Below are 26,263 nucleotides of genomic sequence, written 5' to 3' on the forward strand. Positions count from 1 at the left end.
TAATGATAATAACAATATTCTCATTTTAACACGCCACGCATTTTTGTTTTGAAAACACAACATTATTTTTAAAGCTACAATTTTTGGGGGTTTTCTTTGTCCGTAAATGAAAATAAATTGTTATATATATATATATATATATATATATATATATATATATATATATATGATGATAATTGATCAACATTGATGTTATGTTTCTGGGACTAAATCACACATTTACTAATACTTAAAAAAACAAATAAAAAATTGTCTAAATATGTGATTGATCCCCAGAAACTCAACTTCGATGTTGCTCGATTTTCATCTATTAAAACTGACCTTTAGTAAATATATCCCTAATATTCATTCCTAAGGAAATATAACACTGACTGATTCTGATTGCCTGCCCAGTATAGGAGGATTTTAGTAAAGTCTAATTATATTTTTTCCATTTTTCTACAAAGTGCTCTATTTTGTTACATTAAATCTATTAAGTTTTTCAATTTTGTGACCATGTTCCTTTACTTATCGGACGTGTGCCCTGTGTATAAAAATTTCACTCCATTAATTAGCATAGGTGATGTTATCAGTTTAGTTAAACAATAACAGCAGGTGTGTCAACTACAGAATGATGACTAGAGAGATTGTTCTGTTTCACAAAACTTTGACCTTCCAAGAACATTTGTAATCAACTACTTGCTCAACTCTGGAAAGTATAAAATACAAGCACCAGTGCTGCATATCTGTTACACTCTGAAGATCGCTCCAACCTTACTCCTAACATTAAAGGACATACTGTACTTAGGGGCTAATTTAATGTTAAGCTGTTAATGCTGTAAAACAAGTTTCCACAGGATTAGGGCAAACTTAGGTACATTTCCTATTTAGTAATGCAATAAAGCCGAAGATATCACAGATATGTCTGCCGTTTAATAAAGTTTCACTACTATTGTAGTCCAGTGGTGTAACTCCAGGAGGCATTTTTCTCTGGGCCCTAAGTGTGGGGCCTTAGTAGGTTTTCCCTATGGTGATCTTTCCATGGTAGGATAGAGCTCCTCCCCTCCATTTTCACAATGATTTCTCTATGCTCATGTGTGGCCTGGTGGCATGGTTGTGTCTGAACCCAGCAGAATAGAGATAGTGAGAGCTATGCACTCTCCTCAGGGACAGCCTTTTATCAGTTGCTATGTTCTGCCTGGGGCTCCTTGGTGATTTTAACCAAAGCTTCATCTCTTATTGCTAATATTGTAGGATAGGGATATGACCAATTATCAGTCACTGCCAGTTTTTCAGCCCAGATGACAGGGAAGCAGGATGTGGGGAGCTGATGATTGAATTGGCATAGATATTGGTGATAACCATTTTCTTATTTACTCAAACTATTATTATTATTATTATTATTATTATTATTATTATTATCCTTTATTTATATGGCGCCACAAGTGTTCCGCAGCGCCTTTCATAGTACATAGAACTAATAAGTGAACAAGAAACAAGTAACTTACAGTACATTACAGTGCAGAACAAGGACACGATTTATATACATTTCTGTAATAGCGATTAAAGCACTCACAATAAGCAGCCAGGAGTTGGCAATCACATGTTAGGTGCCCTTATGGGGAGTAAAGAGTAGAAGAAAATGTAAAGAGAAGCATATGAGGGAAGAGGTCCCTGCTCGTGAGAGCTTACATTCTAAATGGGAGGGGCAGACAGACAGGCGTGACACAGAAGGGGAAGATAGGGAGGAAAGAGCATGAACTATCAGCAGCTGTCTATTTGTTGAGTGCTAAATTTAGTAATAGAGCTAGAATTTGAGAGGAAAGGCATGGTTAGAGCATAATTTCTTCTGGAAGTCACATGAACTCAGTTGTGACATTAGTTTTGACCTCATAGTATTTAAAGTTTAAAAATAATTCTTAATGTTCTAGTATACACTGATCAGCCATAACATTAAAACCACCTGCCTAATTTTGTGTAGGTCCCCCTCATGCCGCCAAAACAGCTCTGAACCATAGAGACATGAACTCCACAAGGCCGCTGAAGGTGTCCTGTGGTATCTGACTACAAGACGTTACCAGCAGATCCTTTAAGTCCTGTAAGCTGCGAGGTGGGGCCTCCATGGTTCTGACATGTTTTTTCAGCACATCCCACAGATGTTCGATCGGACTGAGATCTGGGAAATTTGGAGGCCAAGTCAACACCTTGAACTCTTTGTCTTCTTCCTCAAACCATTCTGAACAATTTTTGAAGTATAGCATTATCCTACTGAAAGAGGCCACTACCATAAGGGAATAAACCATCCCTGAACAATGTTTGCAGTGTAGCAGGGCACAGTATCCTGCTGATTGAGACAGTATACATTTAGGAAGCCGACGGACGGAATGCCAACCGCCGGCTTCCAGACATTGTTATCCTGACTAGGGACGAATAACAAGCGTCTAAATCTAGACGCCTGTCATTTGACCGACGTATGGAGACTGGCACCCGGCATCCCGATCAAGCGGATGCCGGGCGCCGCAGCGGACAGCGGGGGGGGGGGATGGTTAGGTTTAGGGTTCCCGGGGGGGACTTAGGGTTGGGCACCCCCCCGAGAGGTTAGGCTAGCGGGAGGGAGGGTTAGGTTAGGCACCCCCGGGGGGAGGTTAGGGTTAGGCACCCCCCCCCGGGGACTTAGGTTTAGGCGGCGGGGAAGGGGGTTAGGTTTAGGCACTTAGAGGGGGGAATTAGGGTTAGGCACAGGGGGGGAAGGTTAGGGTTAGGCACCCTTAAGGAAGGTTAGGGTTAGGGGGTAGATTAGGTTAGTGAATACTTACCTAGGGACTATCAGGATTTCTTCCTCTGTCGGCCAGTAGCTGTGGGGAGTTGAACCGCTGGCCAGTGGTCTAGCGGTAATTCATACCGATTCCGATTGAGACAACTGCCATCAGGGCATACCGTTGCCATGAAGAGGTGTACTTGTTCTGCAGCAATGTTTAGGTAGGTGGTATGTGTCAAAGTAACATCAACATGAATGTCGGGACCAAAGGTTTCCCAGCAGAAAATTGCCCAGAGCATCACACTGTCTCCATCGGCTTGCCTTCTTCCCATAGTACATATTGGTGCCATCACTTCCCCATTTAAACGTACACGTGCCCGGCCATCCACCTGATGTAATAGAAGAGGACAAATACAGGGGTCTATTTATGAAATGGAGATAAGCCAAATCTGTGTTGTTTAAATGGAGATTTGGCTTATGTCAGTTTCTTTAAATATAACAAAGGGTTAACCTTAGAGAAATCAGAGCTTCCTCTGGTGATAATGGGGTAGATGTATGATAGCGGTGCTTAACGTGCCGCTATACGGCTTCCTGCTTTGCCTCTTTATTGAGGCGAAGCAGGAAGCACTACCGATGAGATGTAAGAACATCTCATCGGCCGGAGAGGGGGAGTGTTAAATCCCCCCTCCGGCGCTACCCGTTAGAGACAGCAGCGCATCGGCCTAGTGCTGATGCGCTGTGTCTCTGTCCTGGCCGGCTCCACTGGGCATGCGCGGGATCTCGCAAGTATCGCAAGATCCCCGCGTGCGGCCACCACAGCCGGGACAGCCCTGTCCCTGCTGTGGGGATAGGCTAGCGCCAGGCTGTAGCTGTCAATAACGGGAATAGAGTGAGATATCTCTCTCAACTGTGAACCTGAACAAACCTTATTGCAATGCAAGGGGTGTAAATACATACATTTTTTGACATGTGGGGTAGATACTGGCTGATTTTGCATGTAGCCCACAAACACTGCACAGCTTTATTATTACTCTACAATTTAGATGTCAGTTTGGGCACCCCCCTCCCAAATGTAAATCTCTCTGCAGCATGGTTTCACCAAGATGATCAGTTGAGAGGGATATCTCTCTCTATTCCCAAGTCTAAATCAGGCCCTTAGGGTTTTCAAACCCGCTGTAAATCGCTGCACAACAAAAGCGATTTGCATTTGAACTTTCCAAACCACTGGATCTTGCATCGGGCAGGTTGGATGTCAAATCGCCATTGATTTACAGCCATTGCTCATCACCAAACTTGCATTCTATTACTTTTCCCATTATAGTGCATGTAGCCTGCATGTATCAACTGAAAAGCAATGTGGCATTACAATATATTTGACAATTTTGGCAACTGCGTGTTGGAAGGAGTGCGCTTCTGTGCTGCCTCCCTCTAGCCTCTGACAGGTAGGACTGAGCCGGTGGTCTCTAGAACCTGCCAGAGCTCAGTAAGACAGGACCAGCCTCTTGCACATACTACTGCACATGCGCTGCATCTTTACTCCCTGGCATTCCATGAGGATGAACGGTCCCAGGAGACTGTCACAATATAGAGCCACCCAGAGCCACATAACTGGACCGCAAGTATACTATAAAACCACCGGTATAGTACAGGGCATCACTGCTACCATCTGCCGGCGTATTAATCACCACAACGTCTGGCGCACTACAAGGCCCAGCAAAACCCTGAGCTCCACGCTGCCTATATATATATATATATATATATATATATATATATCTCCCTGTGTCATATGCCACTTGTTGTTCTACCTGATCCAATAAAACGGTTAAGCTATACCACTGTGTGGACTAACCACCACCAGCACCAACAACTGCATTCCATTTTTAACACCACACACATTTTGGCCAAGTACATTAAACCAGAGTTGCCTACCCTCCCGATTTTAGCGGGAGGCTCACGGTTTTTTAATGAAGCCTCCCGCTCCCCCGCAATGTTTACTTTAACTCACGGTTTTTACAAGACATGAGCGCACTGCGCATGCGCGATTCTGGCATGTCGGGGGGCGGGGCCTGCGGGAGAACGTTATGACATCACGACGTGCGATGCCATGTTATTTAAAGGCCGGCCACCGCGGGGTTGTGGGTAGCGGTGGCCGGCACTAGTCAGCAGTGTGGCTGAGTGTGCACGGGCGCGGCAGCGGTGGCTTCATCGGGCGGAGCAGAGCCTAGTAACAGCAGCGCTGTACTGATCCGCAGCGCTGTACTGTTGGGGACGTCAGCGAGTGATGTGAAGTGGCCTTTTCTCCTAAGTGCACTTTGAAAGGGCACTCACTGACAGACAATAAATGGATGGCTGTCAGTAAGTGCCCTTTCAGAGTGCAGTTAATGCCTGTGACTGACTGGATATGAGGGAGTGACTACTATTGTGTGAGGACAATTTATGAATATATATATATATATATATATATATGTGTGTGTGTAGAGAGAGAGATAGATATCTCTCTCTCTCTCTCTATATATATATATATATCTCAGATATATATAGATATAGATATATAGATAGAGATATATATATATATATTTATATATATATATATATATACACACAGACAGACAGATAGATAGATAGATATATAGATAGATAGTGATATATGTATATATATATATATATCTATATATCTATATCTGTATCTCTATCTCTGTACTTTCAGGAGCCTCCTGCTACAGTTGGGAGGGTAACCAAGCCTGATATTAACCATAAAATGTCCTGCCAATAGTACCCAATGATTAGCACCCCTGATTGACAATCGACACACCCATAGGCGGAGCTAGACACGCCCTTTGGGGCAGACCATGTCACGCCCTTTGGGCGGCACATTATGCTGTCGCCTTCAATCTCCCTGAAAGTAGTTTTCAAAAGTAGGCAAGTATGCATTAAACCCTGGTTTAACTATCGTCTGGAGGACTACTGCACCCAGCACAATCCACTTGTGCTTTATAGTGACAGTCAACTCTGCTGATTCAGGGGCTGATTTAGAGATGGACACTATTGTGGTAGCCATTTCGTCATTGTACACAGCGGCTGGGCGGCAATATCTAAATGCAGCAGGAGCATACTTGCCAACCCTCCCTCATTGTCAGGGAGACTCCCTGAAATAGCAGCAATCTCCCTGTATCCCTGAAGAGTACAGCAATCTCCCTCATTTCACCTTACCCTCATTATGACACTGTTATATAAAAGAAAAAACAGAGATATATACATTCAAATGGGATCATTAGTATAATTTCCCTGCATTGGTTATAAGGCACAATGATCCCTATGGCTACATGTATTTTCTGAGAAGTATCAGTATATTTTCATCAACAAGCAGATCTTACTAACTGCTTTGGGGCTCATTTACATGTGGATACAAATCAATTTTATGACCCGCCTCTCAGATGTAGCAGTACACACCCAGTTTAACATGCGCTCGTAGGTGTTGCTTTCACAATCTCCCTGAAATGCTCTTTCAAAAGTAGGCAAGTATGAGCAGGAGGCATCTTGTGTAATAGACGCCTCCAGCCATCTTCTCTGATCCGCTGCTGCGGCCAAGACAGCATTCGATCAACTGTGCCACCAAATGCCAGCAGGATGTTGCAGAAACAGATCTGCACCTGTGAGTGCGGCTCCAGCGCATACACAGATCTGGAAACATCGGAGAAACATGGAAATATTAAATTTACATACATCTCTGAATGAGCCCCTCCGGTCATACCTAGCCTGCTGTCACCCAGATACTCTGCTAATACACCGCAGTCCTTATGGTAAGATAGAATTGAATGTAACAGGGTGTCACATATGTTATTTTGAGTACTAAAAATGTGAATGGCATCAATCTACTTGCTTCGTACTTACTCTAAGGCGGGAATCCAATTAGCCATGGGGTTTACCCCGCAGTTATTTACTCATGGCCGGCAATCCAATTAGCGGTGTTAACCGTGCGCGTCATTTCACAGAGGTGGAAAAATAAGAGGAAATACACACCATCAAGGGTATCACGAGTGGGGAAACCCATTGATTCCGCCGTTTCCACGTGTTAACCCCTGATTTACCATTCGAGGAAAATGCTATTTCATTGAAAAGCATTTCCACACATGGCATGGGTAATAAGCTGCGGGATGATTGGATTCCTCCCTAATAGTCATAACCTAATTTATTTTAAAATTCTTTATTTACAGAAGGATCACAGACATATGAGTATGAAAGTGCAAAGTGACATGCAGAGTGTAACAGAACAATAAGCAGCAGGCATGAGGCATTCAAATTCAACACAATGCAATGACAAAACCGAGGTGGAATAAATAAATACTAATACCAATAAGATACAAAACAGATGTCTAGGGAGCTAGACTAACATTTATCTCTTTTGACAACAACAAGCTAAAATAAAGCACCTGTGACAAATGCCACATACAAAAATACAACCAGCAATACTCATTAAAACAGTAAATAATGCAATAATTAATAGAGGAAACATGTAAAATGTAGTTAAAACTGTAATGTAGCGTGGCCAGAGTTATACAATATTTATTTAGAAATATTGCATCATTTACCACAATATGTGAATTTTGAGTTGAAATACATACGAGTTGTGGCAAACAGAATTTCTGGAGTTTCTCTAGCAGCTATGAGTGTCTGCACATGTGTACTCATGGGGATGCCGAAAGAACGGGATCCCGGAAGTCAGAATCCCGACGCCGGCATCCCGACAGGGTTATGATATCGGTATTGTAACCATCCCCCTCTGTCTACCCTAACCCTAACCCTCCCTCCCTTGTGCCTAAACCTAACCCTTCCCCCAGTGCCTAACCCTAACTCCCCCCTAGTGCCTATCCCTAACCCATTCCCTAACCCCGCTACTTAGCTTCGGGATTCCGGAGGTTGGGATGTTGACAAGGGGATTCTGTTATCTAGGACTCTGGTCGTTTTTGCCCCTCCTCCGTCCCCAAACAGCCACAGCATTTCAATCATGCTGTGGTTTAGGGGGTACTGCGACCATCATCGCAGACACTGATTGGCAACAGTACAGATCCTGCGCATGCATCGATCGGCAACCATCAGAGTTGTACGCAACTATCAGGTTAGCATACAACTCTGAATCATGTCCTTAGTACCTGTCCCTCTATGTCTAATGTAAAAGGTTGTTTGTTGGTAAATTACTATTGTTAATCATGCTATAAATGTTACAATATTTTCAAATGAAAATAAAATAAAAATGATGTCTCCTGATCCTAGCTCCAGATTTCACAATACCAGTGCTGATTAAAGTGAAAAAATAAAAAAGTGCAGCATAAACATCCCATGGCCCATATATAATAGCCTGCAATTTCCAAACACTTGCGTGATTTGGGCGATATAGCCACTAGATTTAAAGTGACAATTAGCCTTAAGTCAATATCAGGTTGGTTTTCCCTTACAACTAATTGCTGCTATAAATCTAGTAGCTTTATCGCTGGAATCGTGCCTGTGCCGATAAATTACAGGTTATTTAATTTGAATATAACATTTAGACCCGTATTTCTAACGGAATGGGTATGAAGTCCCAGCGACTTATTAGCCGCTGGTTCATATCCCGACGCTGGCAGCCCAAAGGGAAAAGATCCCGACAAGGCAGGTAAGTACTCTATCCCTACCCCCCCCCCCCCTAAACCTAACCCTCCCTTAGTGGTGCCTAACCCTAACCTCCCCCACTAGTGACTAAACCTAACCTCCCCCTGGGGGTGCTTAACCCTAACCTCCCTTACCGCTCCCTAAACCTAACCCTCCCGGGGGGGTGCTTGACCCTACCCTCTCCCCAGGGTGCCTAACCATAACTCTCCCCCCTAGGAGTGCCTAACCCTAACCCACCACCAAAACCGAACCCTAACCCCGCTACAGTCCCTAAACATAACACTTCCCCTCCCCATGGCTAACGGTAAGGATGCCCCGGACTTACGTCGTTCGGGCTGGCGTCCTTCGGTATTTCAGTGTCGGGATTAAGATCGGCGTCTGTATTTTGACGTCTATCTTAAGTCCCTTGTCAGGATTCGGATGTCGGTATTGAGACAGGCGGCCGCAAACTACATCCCTTTCCAACTATCCCCAATACCAGGTTGGGCTGGTGTCAACTATAATACAGAGGACACAAGTGTATAGTTTACCTATTTATTTTTACCGCTGTATATGTTCTTTATCCAACACAGCCCAACTGGAAACAACATATCAAAATCCCATTAAATAGTTTCCCCTGCACACTAGATATATTACATTTGAAAGTTCCTGGGTCTCTCCTTAACTAGCCAGCAAATCACAAGCATTCTCCCATGCAGCCATTGAATAATCATGGTTTTAATTATTTAACACTGATCAGGTTGTTTTTGTTTGTGGTGATTTCCTTTTTCTACCCTTCACGGATAAGAAAATAACATTTAATAAAGTGCAGAATGAGGGATTTGTATTATGGAGTTTTTTTCTGTACAACAGGCATGGGTCCTAGGGAATCCTGTCCATTCTAGTAAAACTATTGGCTTGGCAAAGTTGCTACTCCAGCAGTCCCAATGTCATTCATTGCCCGGATGTTATGAAGAGACCCAGCAGTGGTCAGCAAGGGTTTGCTTGCCCCTGGGGAGGGAACGATGTGCTTTTTTGCACTCCCCTCTCCAATAGAGGCATCAGCCCTGCACTGACATTTTAAAAGTGTCTTTATTTTAAACAATGCTAATGAAATCAGGGGCGCCACTGGTATATATTGGGGGGGGGGGTGTTAGAAATAATGGTAAATCAATAGAGTTCCAGTGATAGACTATCATTGGGTACCACTGCATTGTAAACATGGCTGCTTGATGCTCCAATCTGTGTGAAGTATTAGTTAAATTAATGTCAACTTTGTCGAGGATTGCTGAATTTAGAATTAATTTACAGACCAGTGAATTGATTAATCTTTCTCTACTAGCAACCAATCATTAATTTGCTTTGATTTAGTGAAAATTAGACAATGAAACCAAATGGCAGGAACAGGAATTAATTTTTTGTATCAAATAAATCATCAAAAAAATAGTAAACTTGAAAAAATACATTATTGATATCACCGAGTTATTTCTTAGACATGTATTTATTCTAGAAGAATGTGCAGTCTACCCTCAGCCCCCTTTGCACCAGATATTCCAATGTGATTATATGTAGCACTCTGACATCATAAACTGAACCACTGACATAATCTGAGAAGAGACACTAATATTCATTACATCAGTCACTAATACAGGACATTTTTATTGCCATGGTATTCACAAAATAAACTACATTATAGCAGCTGTTCTCTCCTTTATGCAACATTTTACAAATAATAGGGTAAAGGATCATGACCTAGGTTCTCTGTAACAATAACATAACTGCCACGTTTATACTAATACAACTATTGATAAAGAATAGATAACAGGTGAATATGGCAAATGTATACCGCAAGTGTAGCATATATAAGCTGTATGACAAGTTTCATTTTAAGCAGTGTTGTTACACAGGCAATGGACTACTATCATACAAGGAAATACAATAATCACATTTTATTCTGATTCTTGCAAGTGACAATTTAATCATCATCAGCCCAAAGCATTAGAGCTCCCTCTCAAATCTCTCTCAAGGATCCACATGATATATAGCAGGAAACTATGATTGCTAAGACCTATAATTAAAGTTATTTGTGAAAGAAAAGTATGCAACATGCATAGGTGCAAAGTTCACACATTCGCTTTATGTGCAAAGCAGATAGGCCCACAGACGTGGAAGGTATTGCTCACCCTACCCCCAACCTGCAGCCATTGGAACAGGAAAACATACATGGCACTTCATCAAAACAGATTCAAGAACACATAAAATAATGAATTATTGTTGTAATCGTATTCAGTGCTACATTTACTGTATATGGAACTTCCTTAATACACAGTGGAACTACAGTGATTTTGCAAGACCCTAAAAAGAGTGCTGCGTGAGTTATTTTATATAACTATCCTGATATATATATATATATATATATATAAAAATTATTATTTGATGTACAATACTCTCTTATGCTGATTCTCACAGTGGCCTTCCTTAAGTAATTCATAAGCAGATGTCTGTTTTCAGTAATAGATGGAAGACAAAGTTTTAATTATACAGGGGATTAGATGCTGCAGCAAAAATCTAGTTATAGTATTAGGTATTATAATTACTACTATTATTACATAACTAGATGGAGATATGCTGAATTTTAATGTGAGAGGTGAAAATAAGGTCAATTGAATTTTTCTGTGAAATCACAGCTTCAAACTGCAGACTAAAGCTGGGTACACACCATACAATGGTACGATGCAAAGTAGCGATATATCTCGTGCACTATACACACTGCACAATCTGGTGTAGGACGGTGCAATTTATGGTTACATGCTGCATGTAACAGCAGTGCGTCACTCATTGCATCGTCCCATCTGCCGTGCAGAACAGCAAATGTGATGATGCGATGAATGACCATCGTGAACGACGGATCTGGCGTCCACACAATACAATGTGTACGATATATCGTTCCGATCCGATAGTCTGTACCCATCTTAAGACAACCCTATGGGAATGTTTCAATCTATGAGAGAGAAGTTGGCCCTACTAACCAATCAGCTTCTGTCATTATTCAGGCTGCTCTAGAAAAATGACAGTTTTACTATAGAAGCTGATTGGTTGTTATGGCAAGTTCTCCACTTTATCTCTCTTCAAGGTTTGATACATCTCCCTCTCAACCTGATAATCATTCTATCCTCGTACATATTCTATCCTGCTTCAACATTGTGTAATCCCCAAAGTGATCAGGTTATTCTTATTTCTGGATATGATAATGTTCAATAATATAAATAGTTATATTTTCCTAATTGCTTTTATAAAGAAACAAAGCACAGGAGACAACAAGCAATATAGTTTCAAGGCTGTTTGCTGTGACATAACATACATGTTTCATGTTGCATATACACATGGGCTCACACACTGCCAGCTCAGTTACATAAATCAGTACAGTGCCCCCCACACATTACTCATGCCAAGTCTCCCACCCTGGCCCTCTGTATCATCACAGGAACTCACTGATTGTCTCTGCCCCTGGCACAATACACCAGGAAACCACTGTAATCAGTTGAATACTCAGGATATTTCTGTATATACGCATACTTAATCTTACACACACACAACACACACACACACGATCAGTAAGACTACTGGTGGCACATGGGGAAGGCATAGTGGTGGGGATACATTTGTTTTTAATTCATAAATGTCACACCTCAAGAAAAAGAGTAACGGAAAATAGCAGCATAATTCCGCCTAATACAGTAACTGTGCCCTCTATGGCGCAGTTATACGCTTTGGAGCCAGGACACCGCTGTACTTACATACACGTTTCACCTACTGTAATGTGTCTGTAACCTTTTCCTGTCCGGCATGCACCTATGTGATAAGATCGCAATATTGCACCTCCTCCATACACCGTTATAGAGCATTGCGCTGCCCAGCTTCGGCGGGTAGAGGGAGGGGGAGACACATCCCTCTAAATAGCCCTTGGCACAGTTACCGAGTGCCACCTGTGCGCTGCCTGCCATCCCCTTTGCATCTTCCAGTGATCTCCTGACGCCGGCATCCCGCTGACACAACACATCCAGGAGTTACAAGAAACTATCCCCCAGCCCGGCCCCGCACTATCCCTGCTCTGTACCACCGATCACCTCTGGAGTTTGGGGAACCGTCCTAACCCCATGCTGCAACAGACAGTGAGTGTGGGAAGCGGCTGCCCTGCTCCGGACAGGGCAAAGATCCTACCTGCAGCCCGCTGTAGATAATCCGGAGAGTAACGGAGACAGGCAGAGACAGGAGCACCCACATGTCCATCCACCTATGTGTAAGGTGCCTGTGTCCCAGCTTCCTTCACATTAAGAGGGACCACAGCAACTAGTCCCGGATCTCCTGCCCGCTCCGGCTCAGTGAGTCTGTCTTCTCAGGAATCCGTAGTGTAGGAATCAGAGACTGGATCAGCCAGGAGAGGGAGGGAGCTGCCAATGTCCGATTAGATTCCATGCACTCAGCAGCACTACTCTCAGCTCCTCCTCACCTCCAGGGGTGTGATAAAGCGACGAGCACATAGAGGATGAGCATAGTCTAAAAGAGTTCAATATTCAGCTTTCCAGTCAAATGTCAAAAGTCAATTTGGTTGCTAGCAAATAATATAGTAATAATAGCCAGCCCCCGGAATGTATTAGCAATATAGGGCCTCATTTAAAATTAGGGGCAAGAGAAAAGCAACAAACTTGCACCTTGGGTGGTCAAATTAAAGCCTGCCTGAAACTGGGTACACTACATACGAATTACGATGGTGTGACCCAGAGAGGGTATGATGCGATGTAATGATACATACACACTGCTTTATCCGCTGTACGATAGCGGGATGTATCATATGCTGCATGTAACTACACCGCGTTGTTCATTGCATCGTCCCATCTGCTGTGCAGAACAGCAGGCCAATGTGATGAATGACTGTCGTGAACGAAGGATCGGGCATACACACTATACGATGTGTATGATATATCATTCAGATCTGCGTCGGAACTATATATCATATAGTCAGGGCTGCAACTAGGGGGGGGCTGGAGGTGCACGTGCACCGGGTGAGCCGCTGTACCTGGTGCCAGTGACCTCCAGCCCGGCGCTGCAGAGAGGCTCCAAGCCGGACGTCCGCTGGTAATATTTATTACCAGCGGGCGCCCGGCTCCTTCTCTGCAGCGACGCGGTGTAGCCGGAGCCGGAGGCTGGAGTTCTCTCCCGAACTCCAGCTTCCGGCTCTCCCCACGGGCACTATGGGGGAGACGTCATGACATCTCCCCCATAGTTCCAAGGAGCAGCCGGCGGACCGGACGCGACGCTGGATGCAGGAGCGGGGTTCAAGGTAAGTATTTTTTTTTTAATAAGCTGCACTACAGGGGCATTATTATGGGGGCAGGGGCATTACTATGGGGGCATAGGCAATAAGGGGCATTACTAATGGGGCATGAGCACTACAGGGGCATTACTATTGGGGCATGGGCACTACAGGGGCATTACCACAGGGGCATTACTGTGGGGGCATGAGCACTACAGGGGCATTACTGTAAGGGCACTACAGGGATATTACTATGGGGCATGGGCAATACAGGGGCATTACTATGAGAGCATGGGCACTACAGGGGCATTACTATGAAAGCATGGGCACTACAGGGGCATTAATATGGGAGCATGGGCACTACAGGGGCATTACTGTATGGTGGGCACTACAGGGGCATTACTATGGGGGTATTAACATATGGGCATTACTATGGGGGCATTACAATATGGGCACTACTGCAGGGGGAATTACATGGGGGGCGCCAAATTACTGTCTTGCCCCTGGTGACAAAAATCCTAGTTTCGGTCCTGATATAGTATATCTTATAGGGTGTTACCCAGCTTTAGGGGGTGGTGAGGGTGTGCATGGGGGAAGGCGGTTCTACTTCTTCATTTCTGTGGGGTACATTTAAGAGAAAAATGAAAAAAAGAAAGAAAGAAAGAAAGAAAGAAGAAAGAATTTAAAGACATGTATTTGCACCGTGATTTTATTTTGTCTTTGCACCTAACTGTAAATGAGATCATTATATATAGCTCTTAAAATGTGAGGAGGGGCTACATACCAATTGATTAGGTATATATCTGTATGGTCACAGTGCCTTCATTATAGTGCAGCGAAGCCAAACATGCCAGCAATCATAACTAGGCCATATTTTGCAGACTGTGGTTTTTGGCTTTCACTCTTACAGTATACATGCAGGGGCGGATAGGGAATTAAAAGTGTCCCGAAAAAATTTCTGGAAGTGGACTCACCTGGGCGACACCAAATCAACTGTAGGTGGAATCAACACCAAAGTTGCTGGGATTAGTACATCACTATATCTGGAGACATTGGTGATAGGCAAGTCTAAAGCTGGCATACATGTTAGGCTCTAAAAGGCTCCCTGGTTTAACATTTGACAGGCTTAATGGCATGAAGTGCATTTATTCACTGCTCTACTGTCACGACCGGCTGTATGGAATCCCCTGCTAAGGGGTGCAAGCTGAGGTTCAGGGCTAAGAGGAAGTCTGAGACGTGGGGCCTGTACATAAGCTCTCCTCATCCATGAGTACCAGTCGTTGGCGAGATCTGACCAAAGGTGTGGAGTCTAATCAGCCGGGAGGTATTCTCCAGTGACGCCTCCAACCAGGATATGGGTTTAGCTGCACCCAGCTGGCAGGTCGCGGTCCTTTGATCAGGTGACTGGTACTCACGGGAATAGAGAATCCTGCTACGGTGGCCCTAGTGGATGTTTTCTTCCAGAAATATGCTATACCTCTGTATAGCTTCCAATGTATACACACCGGAGGATCAAGGAAGCACAATGGTACTGAGAATTGGATGCTGTAGTGACAGTGATACTGAGGCTAGATGCTGTAGTGACAGTGGTACTGTGGCCATGGCCACCGCTAGGCTGTGTAGAAGGGCTGAGTGTACCAGTGCGGTCACTCACCCTGCTAGTAGGCATCCTCACCCTCCACGCCTGGATGGTGGGGGTGCCTTGGGGCAGCGGGAGCCCTGGGCATCAGAGTGGGGTGGGATCCGGAGAGATCCCAGCCCCGTTCGAGCGTGTGGCGGGGTCCATCCGCAAGTCGGCCGACGGGCCAGGATCGGTGGTGATCCTGCCCCCCATCCGGTGCAGTGGGCGTGGAGGTAGCGGCGGATTGCCGCCGCTACTCCACGTGCGTGATGGCGAGTCTGAATCTTGGTGGATTCAGACTCAGCCAATCAGCACGTGCCCCTTTGAATGTGGCGCCAATTGTGAACCAATCAGGGCTCAGAGATCGGTAGCCAGCAGGGGATGGCCACGGCGAGCCAATCGTAGCTTACCGCGTGATCACCCCGCCCCCTGGCGTCGGCTTGAATTAGCTGGCGCGAGGAGGGGACAAGGTGTGCGACGGCCGGGATGGAGCGGTGAAGAGCTCCCGAAGATAGGAGAACGAAGATGACGGAAGTTCCGCAGGACGAAGAGCTGCAGACCGACGCCCACCAGGAGTGAAGACGGAGAAGGCACCGGAGGCCCTGGGGCAGCAGTGTGTGACGCAAAAGAGCTAGCCCCGGCCACTGCTGCCCAGGTGAAGACTGCAGGAAGCCCGGAGGTGGCGGAAGTTGTTCCACCTGGGCCAGGCTCATCTCAGCCAAAGGCCCCAGGACTGGTAAGTCTTTCATACCTCCCTAGACCACCAGGATTCAGGGCTAGGCCGTGGGTCATGTTAATTCGTCGCTAGGCCGTGTTTCATTGTAATTCAGCGCTAGGCCGTGGGTCGTCGTAATTCGGCGCTAGGCCGTGTCTCATGGTAATTCGGCGCTAGGCCGTGTCTCAGGGTAATTCGGCGCTAGGCCGTGTCTCAGGGTAATTCGGCGCTAGGCCGTGTCTCAGGGTAATTCGGCGCTAGGCCATGTCTCAGGGTAATTCGGCGCTAGGCTGTCTCATGTTAATTCGGCGCTAGGCCGTGGGTCATGTTAAGTTGGCGCTAGGCCGTAGGAGTTGTTGCTGTCGGCGATAGGCCGTGATCATTGAAATTCGGCGCTAGGCCTTGGACAAGGAACAGTCAGGCTAGGCCGCAGGTAGGCAAGGGCATAAGGCCCCAGAAGCATTGTTCGGAAATTGGTCAGGCGGTCAGGCCCCCATCAAAGGTAGACCGGGCTGGGACCAGGACGTTCTCCCCCGCAGTCAGGCCCCCATTAAAGGTAGGCTGTTGGTAAGTCGCTGTATCTCCCGCAGTCAGGCCCCCATTAAAGGTAGGCAGTGGTAAGGCATCAGTTATTGTATCGGGTCCTGTGCTGGGCTCTTGCTGTTGTGTTTGTCTACAGGTGCTGAGATCAGGACTAGTCCAGCAAGGGACAAGATTATTTTCGGTGAGTGTAAACTGTGTTTTGTGTGTTGTTTGTGTCGTGTGTCACCCATTTCCCTTTTCCCTGTCGGGCGTTTTCGTTCGGGGTACACCCTTGTGCTTGGCACGTAGGTGTAGCCAGTCTGAGGCCTAAAGTGCCAATGATGACCATCCACTGATCCCAGTGGGGGTCACCCCGCCTCAGCACCTTGTTCTTTTCCAGGGCCAGGAGTGGAAACACAGTTCACGACTGTCCGCGTCCGACCTGTGTTCCAGGACCGTCGACGGGAGCACCCTCAGCGGCCTGAAGGTGAGAGCCTGGGAGCCAGGAGGTAAGTATACAAGTACACCGGCACCGCAGCCGAGGTTTCACTTTCAGTTCAGGGGGACCCCCCACCTCTTACAGCTGTGCTGCGCCCAGCGCCGTCCTGTGTTGCCGCCCCTTCCCTCCTCCGCTCCCTCCCCCTGAGCTTAAATATCAACTATAGCGCTGGGAGGGAGGTGGGTGTTTCCTGCGCCCTCCGGAAACAGTAGCGCTCCGGGCGACGGACCGGCTTGCCCGTGCCTGGAGCCGCTACTGACTGTGGCTGAACACTGTAGTGACAGCGGTACTGAGGCTGGTTGCTGTAGTAACAGCGGTATTGAGGCTGGATGCTGTAATGACAGCAGAACTGACAATTGCTTTAAACACGGGGTGAAATGTCGAGGACGCACTTCTGCACAATGAGGTGGCAAAGGATCCGCAGACAGGAGAGATGAACTGGATGCACTTCTGCACAACGAAGTGGCAAAGGATCTGCAGACAGGCGAGATGAACTGGACGCATTGCTGCACAACGAGTAGGCACTGGTAGGGACAGGGAAAACACAAGGAAGGACCTGGAATGAAATCTTCAGTAACACAAGTAAACGATAACATTGCTCAGGCAACTTCCTGTGGTCCGTAGTCTGGCTTTATCCCCTGCAGTAGCAGATCATTGCTGGACAGCGTCAGCTGACCACCGTTATGCTACCATTGAGTATGGAGTCTTTAGGTGACGCAAACTGTCATGGCTCCGTCAATGACGGCAACCGCAGAAACCAGGCACGGAGCAGTCCAAGGCAGTTCACATGGCACTAAGCAGAATACTCAGCACGTGCTGCACCCGATGTCTGACCCCACGGGAGATCAGGGGAAGCCGGCGCAAAGGTGAGTAATGGCCGATCCTAGCCACATCCTGACATCTACCCTATGATTGTTCTCTGCATGATCCCCATGTTACTCTCTCTTCCTGTACACTCTGGCCATTTTTCATGCATTGGACAGACATGGAGTACTACTTATCCTAGTTTTCATCTGGAAAGCATTAATTAAAATTGTGCTGGTAGTGATGAGTTCCTGGAGGCCTTCACAAGAAGGATCCTCACTTCCGGCATCTCTCTAGAGTTATATAACGTAGGCTACAGTACATGCAGTGTCATTTAGATGGGAAGCTTGTTGATTTAAGATTTTGGACAAATCATTATAGGATGTGAATTCAAAAATAAATCAAACACATGAAAATCCTATATTATAAGATTTGTTTGTTTTTTAGGGGGGAAAGGTTGGATGGTGATGTCATCTTTAATTGTGTGATGTCAGTGTTTACCCCAAGCCTTTAGGAGCATATGCATTCCTTCCTTGTGATTATCAAACTTCGTAAGGCCTGAAGCAATGCAGTCTGGCTATTCTGCATAGGCAACATCATTTTGTCCTGTTCTTAATTCTACAGCCCTACATAGAGAAGCACTAATGCTTATGTTGGCGCTTTATGCAATGAATAATGTAATAATATCATCAACTATTGCCAATATATTTGCAAATGTTTTTAGCAGTGTTTATGATAGGTCACTAGTATTTTAGCCTTATGATCCAGACAGAGATTTTATAGTCAGCAAGCTATGCTATGACACTTATTAACATCAGACTTTTAGAGCTGTCAGTCCCTCCCTTTTAAACTAAGTGAAGCCTGTTGCATCTGTCCACTCCCAACACAACCACTGGTATCTTGTAGCACAGTCAGGGGTATACAGATGCAATAGAATAGACATTAATTTAGATTAAAAGAGATGATCGAGACCTAGAGGTAGGGGAGAAGTTAGTACTATGTTTAAATTACTATAAAACCAGCATTTCTGCAGCAAATGGTCAGCATACCTGTATGGAAGTTTTTCAGTGGTACAGAAATAGTTTGCTATATATTAACAGAATATAATGCATTTCTCCCAGTGTCTGTAACCTGTGAGTATACCTATTCTGTTTGCTGGTCTAAACCTGATACATTTAAAGAGGCTGTGGCAAGCTTGCAGATCCCTTATTGCTCCCTACAGACAGGCAGCTGGCTTTATCAGGTCAGGAAGTTACCAGTCTGCACATATACTCCGCATAGTTACCCTATTACCCTTTCCTTATTTACTGCACATGGATGAATAAAGTATACACGATAAAGAACACTTATGTAAAGATACGTTTATGGGAAATATTGACTCCGTTTAACGTGAGTACGGTACGAATACCATCTCATCCAGTAATTTATATGGCAAACTGAGATTGTAAAGGGACATACTACATCATTGGTCTCCCTATACTTTTGTCTTCCTTGTTCAAGAGATTGTGAAAGAAGGATCCGTTATCCTGTGGAACAGACAAAGGTCCCAGAACTACAGAATTGAATGACCCTGACGATTGGGAATAGGATTAAGATCCTATTATTTCAGTGACTTTGATTTGGATTATCTCTATCCACTGATTGTATGTATGATATCATTCTGCTCCATTGATATTTTCTTAGAATATTGTTTTATATTGATCCAGTTAAGTTGTGCGCAGTTTTGGGGCGTGCAGACTTCTTTTTTTTTCTCCGTAACTCATAGGAACCTATCCAATATTTGCCTTTGCTGTTTTAATTAATTTAATTGGTTAAAACAAATGTCTGACTAGTTGTTATGTGCTGCTATAGATATGTATTATTTACTTTACTAATAAATAACTGTCAGAGTTAAACAACTTATAGTATCAAGTAGTGGTTGTTGTTTAACCAAAGGAGATATACATTATTGACTTCAGATAGTTTATTCACTGCTGTGACATAAAGGAGTTGATTATTAATTCTAATGTTATATAATCTGACCCACGATAAAGGTGCAGAAAAACGTATTATGTGCACTTATTTCCATCTTGTCAATGTCAAGCTGGCCAAGATGTGTTGAAATACTACATAGGTTGGTTTTAGTCTGGTATTCTGCTGACTTTGTAGATCATTGTTCTCTGTGCGGCCCTGGGGAAGGGTATGAAGTGTTTGGAGGAGGGGGGCAAACTGTGCCTATGTGTAATCAACACTATTACAAAGTACATGAAATGAAACCAAATGTCTAGTCAGTATCAGATCTAGGGATCCAGAAGCGAAAGACTTGTCTACAGTACTAAAATCTTCTTCTCAGCTGAATCGTGACGTCATAAAGTCACATACGCTGCACTACTGGGCAACAACATCAGGGGCGTATCTACACATTGGCCTGGATGGCAGTTGCCAGGGGGCGCCGGCCGAGGGGGGGGGGGGGGGGGGGGGGGGGGGCGCCACCCAGCGGGTGCCATCAACAGCCAGGTTGGTAGATACCCTCTGGGTTCTTCTCTTCACAAAAAATTAACTTTATCTCACGGCGCTGGCAGGCGCGCACTTCAGGAAGCTGCACACGGCTCGGAGAGGGCTGGCAGCAGCAGATTGGCCGTGCCAGCTTCCTGAAGTGCGCGCCTGCTGGCGCCGTGAAAATTAAGATTTATTGGTGTGGAGAGAAGAAGACCCGGCCGCGCGTGACCAGTGCAGAAGAACGGACAGAGGAGCCGCGGCCCGCGACAGCGCTGCAGCAACAAGGTAAGAAGTGTGGATTGGGGGCACAGAAGGGGAGACTGGCTTGGAAGTGGGGGAACATAACAGGCTGGGTCTGGCTGGTGAGTGGGGGGGCACAGAAGGGGGCCTGCTGGGGCTGGCTGGGAATTGGGTACTTAGAAGGGAGGCTGGCTGAGGAGTGGAGTGAGGGACATAAAAGGCTGGGGCCGGCTTGGGGAGTGGGGGGCACAGAAGGGGGCCTGTTGGGGCTGGCTGGGGATTGGGTACTTAGAAGGGGGGCTGGCTGAGGAGTGGAGTGAGGGGACATAAAAGGCTGGGGCCGGCTGGGGAGTGGGGTCTTAGAAGGGGGGCTGGCTGTTTTTTTGCCCTGTGGAAGCCAATGTGTGTTTTTTACTATTAAAAGTAGTAAAAGCTGTGTGAGGGGATGGGGCTGTGAGGGGGGGAGAGCTGGGGGGGGGAGGGGGAGCGCCAGTCCCCTTGTTTTGCCAGGGGCGCACTGACCCTTAGATACACCCCTGAGCAACATTATGGATGCTCAATGAGCCCAGATCCAGGAGCTTGGACCAAAAGGCAAGGCTTAGTTTATTTTGTGCCTTCTCCAGGCTTGGGCACATGCGAACCCTCCTGGGATTAAATTTGTGAATGGCTAAGATTGGCAGCTCCTCAACTCCCATTCTTGACAGACACCTCTGCCGAGAGCCATCCTGGCCAACTGGTAGTTACGTCCCTCTGAGTCTACTTCTTTGCTATGATGGAGCAGAGCTGAAATACTGTACGGCCTCTTTCATTTTATTGCTAAAAGGATAGGCCATTTCAGTTATGTACCTGTACATTCCTTAAGCTGGGTACCCACTATACGATGTATCATACGATATATCGTTCCGTTGCGGATCAGAACAATATATCGTACACATCGTATAGTGTGTACACCCGATCTGTCATTCAAGACAATCATTCATCACATCGTCCCATCTGCGCACATGAGGTATTATTACATTGTACGGCGCACGTGAGGTATCATTACTTTGCATCACATGGTCGCACCATTGTATGCCTCTTCTTTGGCATCCTTACAGTCTAACCTCAGAAGAATGGTACAGTTAAATTTCAGAAGACTTTTAAAGGATTTCTCTATGTAAATAAACGTAACCATGGGAACATACAGAAACATGGCATGTTTTGTGATTTTTGTCAGTATTTCCCTATATATTTAATATTGCTAAATCGAAAGGTTACTTTGTACATCTCTGTGAAATGTTCCATGCAGGTTGCAGCATAAGATATAACCCCCTCTGAATTGGCAGATTACACATTGTTTCTGTGTGTAACATACATCTTCTGTAATATAAAGGTTAAGGTCACTAGAACATTAACAGATAACATTAGCCTATTCACATGTGGAGGGCAAGTCAAAGCCCAAGAGGTAGCTTAACTTGTAGTTATCCTTGTAATAGATAAGAATAATTGATGGACTCCTAAAGAGTTTATTTATTTAAGCTGACAACTGAAAGTGTTTTGTTCACATTAGCTGATTTTAGTCTGACTTAAGGAAATGACAGTTTAGTTATTAGTGGCCATAAATCTGCCATTTGTTTCTTCCTACAGTTTTTAAAACAGCAGAGTTCACACTGGGCAGTGTTGTCATCACTCACAGATACCCTTAGAGATCAGAGAGGTAAGTGTACATGGTGGAATCAGATTTTTAATCAGGCGTTGTTTAATAGGCACTTAAGTGGACCCTTAAAATGTTATTTCACAAGGTTTATTTATAAATGTGAGTGTTTTTAATTTGCTGCCCTGTACTCACAAAAAAACCATGAAATACTAATTAAAGCTGCTTTATTATGCATTAACGTGCATGCAATACCCTGGAAAACTACACCGAAGGGCTTACCTAAAGGGAAAAATAAAAATGCACACAAGAATAGTATTTAAAATATTAGTTAAAATGTGTTTCAAATTACATTTGATATCAGCTTTTAGTTTGTGTTTGCTAGTCTTTCTAGGCTATCCAATGCATTGTAACAGATGGAAGAGAAACATGTAGCATTGTTCAAAATTCTGTAGCAGTGTAAAAGTAAAAACTGAACCAGACATCGCAATCATCTATTATTCTAGTGTCAGAGCTATTTATATGCATTTTACAATTGAAATGCATTGAAAAACATCAGTATTACCCTTACATTGGTATTCAGTATCCATAGAATAAAACCAATTTATTTGATCTTTGATTACTGAAATGGGTGGAGGCAGCCACAGTCCTACATATACCCCTTTTACACCAGAGCAATTTTCTAGATAAAAAGCTTTACTCCTCATCCCTTAGTCCAGCAGAGCAGATAAAGGGGCTGATTCTGTTGGGAGTACCTTTTCACCTGGACAAACCATGCACAGAGTGCAAATGCAATTTTTTTTTTGCATGCAGGGCAAATCATACCTGCTCTCCCTGAACCTCCAGGAGGCTCCCACATTTTTGTGGAGTGGGTAGTCCTTCTGGTTCCTGCACGTGTGGCAGGCTGTGGAGAATAATTCTAATTATCCTTGTCGGTGGGGTGGAGGCAGGACCAATATCAAGTGATTCTGTAACAGTCATGTCATTTTGGTCTCACCTTTACTTCATAGATGCTCAATTCATGGCACTATACCAGTGTTGGCTAACCTTGACACTCCAGCTGTTGTGGAACTATATATCGCAGCATGCCCTGCCACAGTTTTAGCATGCCCTAATAGCAAAACTGTAGCAGTGCATTCTGGGTTATGTAGTTCCATAACAGCTGGAGTGTCAAGGTTAGCCAACACTGCACTATACCATGAGGGTGTAGGGCACGAGGAGTATGGCCCCACTCAATTAGCTGCCACCTGCATCAGCTCTCCAGGCTTCTCCCAGGGCGGAGATCCTTAGCATCAGCAATGCTGGGCTTACATAATACAATTATCTTGCCTTTCACCATATAATTGTACAGTGTATTTATGTTACTGACCACAAAATATCGGACATGCTGAATCATCTGGCATGTCCGAAACATCAGATAATTTGTGAGTTGCTATTCGGCCACATCTGGCTGTATATATGCTGCCCCGAGCCAAGCTGCCGACATTTCCACAGTGAATGGCCACACGCAGATATCGTGTGACCATTCAGTGTGACAAATCTGACAGTGTATGGCCAAGATATCTGCTGGGTTAGAAGCTGTCAGATATAATGATTGTTGATCTGACAGACATTTTCTCTGACAATGTACGCCCAGCTTATGTATGGGGTAAATACTGGCTGCTTTTGCATGTAGCCATCAAATGCTGGACAGCTTTATTTTTACACTACAAATTATATATGAGTTTTTACACACCCCTCTCAAAACTAAAGCTCTCTGCACATTAAATCTGCTCCACCTGCAGTGTAACACGAGTTTACTTGTTCTTTTTTGCTCTGCTCTCAACTGAGATCAGCCCCAAAGTGTAGTGCAATACATACAGTTAGGTCCATTTCTGTTTGAACACTGACACAATTTTCATCATCTTTGGCTCTGTACGTCTGCACAGTGGATTTGAGATTAAACATTGGAGATGCAATTGAAGTGCAGACTTTAGCTTTAATTCAAGGAGTTGAACAAAAATATATGAAACGTTTAGGAATTAAAACCATTTTTATACACATTCTCCTATTTTCAGGGGCTCAAATGTAATTGGACAAATTAATATTATCATAAATAAAATGTTCAATACTTTGTCAAGAATCCTATGCAGGCAGTGAACTCTGGAACCCATGGACATCACCAAATGCTGGCTTTCCACCTTTGTTATGCTTTGTCAGGCCTTTACTGCAACTGTCTTCAGTTGTTGTTCATTCATGGGTCTTTGGGCTCTATTTACCACAATCCGCACTTGTAATGCAGATTGAAGTGTGATATTATCAACTGAATTCGCATTGCGAATTCAGGCAATATCACAGGGATTTACTACAAATCCCTTGGAGGGACAGAGCTTGCGAGAAAGCTCTGTCCCTGCGAATCACCTCCGCACTGTAGTCACAATATTTTCGCCAAAAAATACCGTGACTAGTGCCCTGTGCATGCGGCGACCGGCCGCTGCTGATACCCCCTGGCGCTAAGCCCCGCCCATGACACTAAGCCCCACCCCCCACGATCGCAGACCCCCCCGCGACCCCCCTCTCCGTTAATAGCACTTACCTGCAGTCATCGGTGCTCCAGTGATGTCTTTCATGCCTCTGGTCAGCTGATATCCCATACTGCACTGGGTCCCGATCACCTGATGACCGGGTCGCAGTGCAGCATGGGAGACCAGCTGACCGGAGGGGAGTCATCACCGGAGCCCCGTCTGTTTAGACCACACAGCTGATCACTGGGACCAGCTCCGGGCTCTGCTCTGCCTATTAGAGCAGAGTAGGAGCCCGGTAACCAGGGGAGACCCTGGATAACGCCACCTCCAGGTGGAGTTATCACAGGGCTTTCCCCAATATTTTTTTACAATTTAATTTTAGTAACTTTGTTCGGATCTTATTTCCCATTACAATTATGGGAAATGCGATCTGATTACTAAAAATAAGTTATACTTAGGGGTTGGAGTAGTATTTTACGAATTCTACTCCAATTGCCCTGTAATAACTATAGGTGATACTAAAATAATGTGAAAAGGGTGTGAAAACACCCTTTTTCACTTTATTTTAGTAAAAATAATGTTAATAAATAGAGCCTTTAGTTTTGTCTTTAGCAAGTGAAATGCATTCTCTGTTGGGTTAAGATCAGGTGATTGCAGTATATTCTACATATTTGCATTAAAACACTCCTGGGTTGCTTTTGAGGTATGTACTGTAGAAAAAAATGGTTGTTTGAATGTGCTTCCAAATTTGTCAATCTCTGTAGCCCCTTCCTAGATGTTGGGGGTCCCTCTCATATTGTTCATAAATGCAAAATGTATAGAAATCAGGAAGAGCGGAGTTGAGATGATGTGTATAATGTAGCCCTTTCAATAGGGATTCATTTATCTAAACAGTGGTATGGTACATCAGAAATAGTTGTCTAGGCAAAATATATAAATAAAAGATATTTTTTATTGGTGCTAGCTTGAAACACAAAGATAATGTTCACTGTACAATGAGATATTTGCAGCACAGTTGCTTAATTCTGAAAACATTGTATCAGTGTGAATAACAATTGGCAACCTGTGACAACAAATAGAACATTTGTGAAACAAATTGTACAGTTTAAGTGAAAATAAACATATGTCAATAATCTTGCACAATAGTTCTCATTACATTGGCACCTGTTACTATAAACTCTGGTTGTGATAATTGAATGGCTTGCACTCTTCTAGAAAGTTCATGAAGAGCCCAAAATGTAACAGTCTAATAGGGGTATTCAGTATGGGAGCGAAAACATAGTTTTTGCGTTAATATCGCACCTATGACATCATTATCGCAGGTTTTACTTTTACACCGTATTCAATTTCAAAGACTTATCGCAGGTTCGAAAAGTCTTTGATAAAAAATTGGGATAACTTTTCACCATTGAATAGGTGTCGATAAAAAGTGCAGAATTGGGGTTTAGGGGTGCAGGCTTAAAAAAAATTGCCTGCACCCCTGGGAATGACATTTAAAAAAGAACTGTGTCAAAAAAAGTTTAAAAAAAAATAGGGACACCCCAAAACATTAATTTAAAAAATGGGGTGAA

The 26,263-nt window shown here is 44.5% G+C and overlaps 1 protein-coding gene across 1 annotated transcript in view; it reads right to left on the reverse strand.

Annotated features, from left to right (window-relative positions):
- The window catches only part of MET (MET proto-oncogene, receptor tyrosine kinase), a 174,958-nt gene extending 162,156 nt beyond the window's left edge, over positions 1-12,802 (reverse strand). Inside the window, exon 1 of the mRNA XM_088456256.1 lies at positions 12,584-12,802. The gene's annotated coding sequence lies outside the window, so the exon portion shown is untranslated. The remainder of the gene's footprint in view (positions 1-12,583) is intronic.
- Positions 12,803-26,263: the final 13,461 nt, after the last annotated feature.

The sequence above is a fragment of the Taudactylus pleione genome, unplaced genomic scaffold (assembly GCF_031769625.1).
Source record: "Taudactylus pleione unplaced genomic scaffold, aTauple2 ptg000041l, whole genome shotgun sequence".
Lineage (NCBI taxonomy): Eukaryota > Metazoa > Chordata > Amphibia > Anura > Myobatrachidae > Taudactylus > Taudactylus pleione.